Raw genomic sequence first — 6,000 nt, forward strand, 5'->3', positions numbered from 1 at the left:
CCTTTCTTCTTTTTCTTTTTATTTTTTTACCCCCTCCTTTTTCCCCCCTTCTCCCTTACTTCCCTTTTCTTCCTTCCTTTAGTTCTTGTACATTTTTTTATATCTTTATATGTAGTTTGTCGTCGTTCTTTGTTCTTGTTACATCTCTTTATCTCTTTTTCTGTTTTGCAGGCCTTCTGCAAATTTTTGTGCTTTCTCCAGATCCGAGAACAGTCTGTTTTGCTCTCCTGGGATAACTATTTCAAGCACCGCTGGATATCTTAACATAAATTTATAGCCTTTTTTCCATAGGATCGATGTTGCTGCGTTAAACACCTTCCTCTTCTTTAGGAGCTGAAAACTTATGTCTGGGTAGAGAAAAAATTTTTTACCTTTGTATTCCAGTGGTTTTTTTGTCTTCTCTAATTTTATTCATTGCCTTCTCCGATATATTTTCTCTTGTCGTGTATCTCAGTAATTTTACTAAAACAGATCTTGGTTTTTGTTGTGACTGTAGTTTTGGGGCTAATGTTCTATGTGCCCTTTCTATTTTCATTCTTTCCTGCATTTCTGACATTCCCAGGACTTTTGGGATCCATTCTTTTATAAATTCTTTCATATCTTTGCCTCCTTCATTTTCCTTAAGGCCCACTATCTTTATATTGTTTCGCCTACTATAGTTTTCCATTATATCCATCTTCTGAGGTAACAACTCCGGTGTTTCTTTAACTTTTTTGTCACTTTCTTCCAATTTTCTTTTTAAGTTGTTCACTTCCATTTCTACCGCCATTACCCACTCTTCCACATTTTCTAATCCTTTCCCTACATCTGTTATTACCAGCTCTATTCTACTCACTTTTACTTCTGTACTTTTCATTTCACTAAATTCTAGTGTCAGCCATTCTTATATCTCTTCTGACTTTCTTGTTGAGCTGCTTGTCTCAGTTTGTTGGGTTTTTTTTTCATGGTTTCTTGATGTTGGTCCTCTTCTTCTGGGCTGGCTATCTTGTCTCTTGCTTCCTTTTTTCTTTCTCACCCCTCCCTTTCCTGTTGCTTTCTTTATCTTCCAGCTGGGAGCCTTGCTGTCAGGCATATCTCACTTGTTCATGCTGTGGTTCCCCCCCCCCCGCCCCGCCCCCCCCACCCCCCCCCGTCAGTGTTCTCCTTGTTGTGCATGCATAGTTGCGCACCTCAGTTTGGCTCAGTGACCCATTTTTGCAGTTCCGAGGTCGGTGGGTCGCGACCCTGCCAGGTCTCCACTAACCTCGGGGAGCGGGGTCCTCTTTCCATGGTGGGTGCCTGCTTTTTAGTGCAGTTAAGACCTTCACCTTTCTCTTCTGGTGTCTTTCCTTCTTTTTTTCCCTTTGTTTTTGGTTTTTCTTTCTTAGGTGCCATTTTCTCCACACCTTTATCTTTTATTTGTTGTGTTTTGGGGCTTTGCTTTTTCTTCATTTTCTTTCTTCTTTTCTGAGAGTGCTGGTATTCTCCTACCGGCCACTACTCCATCACGTGACTCCTCTCCGGGAAAATTGCCTTCTGATGACAAAACACCAAGGCACTATTTCACAGTTGTGATCAGTCGCTCAGATGCTGAACCTACGTCTAGAGCAGAGGTTTTCAAACTCACATTCCATCTTAAGTAATCCCTCTGCCATCGATGCTCTGTGATTAGTAAGGGATTGCTTAAGGAGGAATGTGAGTAGGAAGGGAAGGTTGAGAATCACTGCTCTAGACCCAATTGTTTCTAAAATATTTGCTTGAGAAATTCACCCATTTCCTTTGGAGTTATGAAACTGTGCACATAACGAGCCAATTAGGTACAAATAAAACAGTGGTTTCGAACCTTTTTCTTTCCACTTGCATACCCCCTGAAGCAATCCCTTACTAATCATAGAGCACTTTATGGCCTAGGGATTGCTTCAGCGGGAATGTGAGTTTAGCAGGGCAGTTTGAACACCACTGGTCTAGAGGTAACCAGATATGAAAGATGTGGATGGGAGGCAAATGTGTCTTGCAAGGGGAAAAGCTATTTTCAACTGCCCAATGGATATGATCAGAATGAATTCTGTGCAGTACTGTCAACTGATGAAGCAATCTATAAAGAGGTTAAAGAGCTTGAGCAAAGAAGTGTCCAATGGGTTGTGATTTACAGCCTAAAAGACTTTCAATTTCTAAGTGTGAAGCAATGCAGTTCTAAACTTTCAACAGAAGATACCCCACCCTGCTCCCAGGCAAGTGCAGACAGTGCCTTCATGGCTATGGACTAAATTGTGCAGGGTCCAACACCAGCCCACCAACCTATTATTCAGCAGGTGGATATGATTCTTGAGATACTACCCAAAGGGAATGGTCATAGTCCCATCCAAACCTCCACCATAATCGCCCCTGCTTAAGTGGGTGATAGGAGCCTGGTGTTGAAGAGAAAGACAAAGTTGTCAGGAAATATACTGTATTAAAACAGAGTGAGCTGTTTCCTGTGCCAACTGTTGTGTGCGTCTGTGCTCTGAGGAATCATGGGAAGTTCATGGGAAGTATGAACCCACTATCTTGTGTGCATGACAATCAATTGAATCTTGGTAATAAGGGTAAAGCAGCATAAAAAGCTGCCATCGAGATGAGGGAAACTCAAGGAAGGGGAGACATGTACCTTTAGATTAATTGGCCATAATTATCTACCACTGTAGGTGGATTACAACGTCATTAGTGCTAGGCACGGGCTCAATATTCAGAGAGGGAACATGCATATCCATTCTGCTGTGTCTGATTTTGGAAACATAATAAGCACAAGGAAACTCAGCAATAGTGTAACATCGCTGCCTTTCTCTTTTTTGGCAGAAATGAGGATGGCGTGTTTCTTGTCTAGTTGGGCTTTAAAGTGCCTGATGTCATCCACAGTCTCCACCACCAATGGAGAAGGAGGGTGAGGGGTTGGGGGGGGGGGGTGGGGGGCATGCTTGGGTCATGGTTCTCAGTGCTATGCTAAATGTTCTCTGCACTTTTGGAGAGCTAGGGATTCCTAAAAGTAATTTTGTTGCCTTTTTGCTTTTAACATATCCTTAATTTTTCTTCTCCACCTTTCTGATCATCTCTTCTTTCGACAGAGTTTGACATGGAGTTTCTGTTTCAGGACCTGGTGTTGGGCAAGTCAATGATGTGAGTTTCATATGGAAGTTTATTGTTACATGTATCAAAAATCCTGTGATAGAGGTTGTCTTGCGAACAGACCAATAGCCATTTCATACATAGTACAAGTAAGACACCATAAAAAAAAATTGTTACAGAGAGATCAGTTAGTACACAGTAAAGGCCACATCATTTGACAATTTTTCGGGTCATTCAAAAGTCTGGTAATGGCAGGAAAGAAACTGTCCTTGAATCTGGCGCTGTGTGATCTCACACTTGTGAATTTTCTTCCTGACAAGAGGAAGTTGAAGAGAGTGTGGCCAGAATGGAATGATTCTTTAAATATGTTGGCTGGTTTTCCAAGGCAGCAGAGGTTAAAAATGAAGAGGAGGGGGTGTGTATGATGGACTGAGACATGTACAGAACCCTCTGCAGTTTCCTGCCATCTTGGACAGAGCAGTTCAGGTTCCACACGGTGATGTTGCCAGCAGTCTTTCATCAAGGAGCACCAAGATTAATTGCAAGAACGACTGAGATCTTGGACCTTTGTAACTGCAAAATGCAAGGCATTAATGGATTGGTCATTCCACTAAGCCTCAAGGGAAAATCTTGATGGGCCAGCAAAAAACTTGTCTCCCAATGAACAAGTGGCACCTGGTAAAAAGCAAGACACTCAAGAACTTGCTGATAGCTATCACACACATGGGTTCTTCTGGGCTTTCAAGACCACCTGCAACTCAAATACTCAAGGCCATAACCCACTGAGAATGAAGAATAAATATAAATCTATCAAGACCAGAGAAGGAACACCTTAAAGATCTCATCAATCATGACTGTCTGTCCTTGATACGAGTGGTTTTGGTCCCTTTGCATAGCAACAAACACCAGCACCATTAGAATGTCAGGCTGGCAGGAGTAGATGGCACTCTAATTCACGGCTCCTTCTTCATTTCCTATGGAGTTAGCATATTGTTTTACAAAGAAATATTGGGAAAGATCAGAAATTGAACACCATGGCTACAATTTTGTCTGTAAGGTAAGCATCTCACACATTGATGGCCACATCACGGACAGCATATGTGCTGGAAGATTATGAAAACATAAATATCACGTGGCAGCCTCTGACTCAAAATCCTGACAATGAAATGTTACAAATGGCTCCAATTTACAGGCTCAAGACTTATATTTATTTAGCAACATTCCTAGATGAGGAATGCCTTATATTTTCTACTTTTCAAATGTAATTGATTATTTAACAAAGAGCTCTCTGACCCCTACAATTAAAGGTCAACCAAATTAAAAGATAAGTCCCGAAGCAGACTTATAGATTGCTGAGAATTATAGAATTTGAGCCAAAATTACTCACTATCCAAGTTAAATTCATTGTAGATTATGATTCAGGCTTGAGCAATACACAACATATCTGCCTCCAGTCCTAAATGATGTTGAATACGGAAAAAATATACTAAGTTAAGATAAAACTCACAGATTCATGAAACAAATGCAGAGGAAGTTTTCTCCATCCATCATGCATGTGCCAAATGTTTGAAAGAGCGTTGCAATTATCTCTAAGCTCTGCCCTAAATCCCTGCAATTTTTTTCTCTTTTAAATGTTTATCCAATAAGCTATATAATTAATTCAACTCACTTTCAATTATTTCTGAAATGTGATAGGTTTTGGTCAAAGTCCAACATAGATCCCAAAAGAGTCAGTAACTGTAAAGAATTAATTTACCAATAAAAAATATACCCCAGAAAATTATAAGTTGAGAGAAGAAAAGTGAATCATTCCCCATATTATGTTTACATTGTTCACAGACAAAGGAACAATGATGCAAACCTTTACTACTCTATATGGAGGGCCCTCCATATAGTTCAACTTCTTCCCATTTGGTCAATAGAGATAGTTAGTTTCCAGAAGTCACAGTCGCTTTTTAAAAAATTCTTACCAAATCTTTAAAAGAGACATTTCATTTCAATTAATATTAATGAAACCTTCTTTACAATGGCAAAAATGGTTTTCCAAATGGGCACATGATCTAAAGTAACCAAGTATAAACAACTCATTCCAGTGTACTACAAGGCATATAATTTAAACTTGTCCACAACAAAACCAGTAACTCCAAGTATCAGAAGTTATCGCGTATAACATTCATAAATAGTAGTACGCATTGAAATATGTACTTGCCACATGCAATTAATCACAACCTTTCTGATTTTGCAATTATATTTGTTTAGTTCAGATGATCTGAATGAGAATTAATAATTGATGATATGAAACTTGATTGAACTAGTTGATAGAGAAGAAAACATTGTAACAACAACTTTATCTGATTGAGGGCAAGTAGATCAAAAGTTGAAAGCAACTGTCTTATTTGAAAGATAAATGAAATGGTAAAGAATGGATTCTGCAACCCATGAAAAATCTGTTTATTTTCTTTTGTACTTGAATGACTTGAACTAATTTGCATTTTTGTTTCTTGTTCACACAGAGATCCAAAGAAAGGTTCAGGGAGGGTAAAAAGGGACTGAGTAGCAAGAATAGCTGTTAGAAATGTGAAAAAATGAATTAAAGATGGCCTTTGAGTACTGTTCAGAGATGAAAAACTGCAAATAGCTTTCAGGATGGACTTCCATAATTCACAGAAAACTATTTCACTTTAATCAAATCACATTTGCAAAGCTAATATTAAAAGCTTGCATTGACATTTCAAATTACTCTGCCACATGGGTATCATCATTTAACAAAATTTAATGAAAGAAACAGAGCACCTCCTATTTATCCATCCACTCATTTTTGGGGGGGGGAACGCGAAGTCCATCACTTTCAATATTTTCCTTTTAAACTTTCAGTGAAGGTAAGGTAAAGCACTTCCCCGTCAACTACAATACATACAA

At 39.2% G+C, this 6,000-nt stretch overlaps 1 long non-coding RNA gene across 1 annotated transcript in view; it reads left to right on the forward strand.

Annotated features, from left to right (window-relative positions):
- Positions 1 to 5,682, forward strand: part of LOC138737480 (uncharacterized) — a 29,160-nt gene extending 23,478 nt beyond the window's left edge. The window contains exons 2-3 of the long non-coding RNA XR_011340954.1: positions 3,081 to 3,132; positions 5,595 to 5,682. This is a non-coding gene — a long non-coding RNA (uncharacterized lncRNA). The remainder of the gene's footprint in view (positions 1 to 3,080; positions 3,133 to 5,594) is intronic.
- The last annotated feature ends 318 nt before the right edge of the window (positions 5,683 to 6,000 follow it).

This window comes from Narcine bancroftii, chromosome 6 (assembly GCF_036971445.1).
Source record: "Narcine bancroftii isolate sNarBan1 chromosome 6, sNarBan1.hap1, whole genome shotgun sequence".
In the NCBI taxonomy this organism is placed as follows: Eukaryota; Metazoa; Chordata; class Chondrichthyes; order Torpediniformes; family Narcinidae; genus Narcine; species Narcine bancroftii.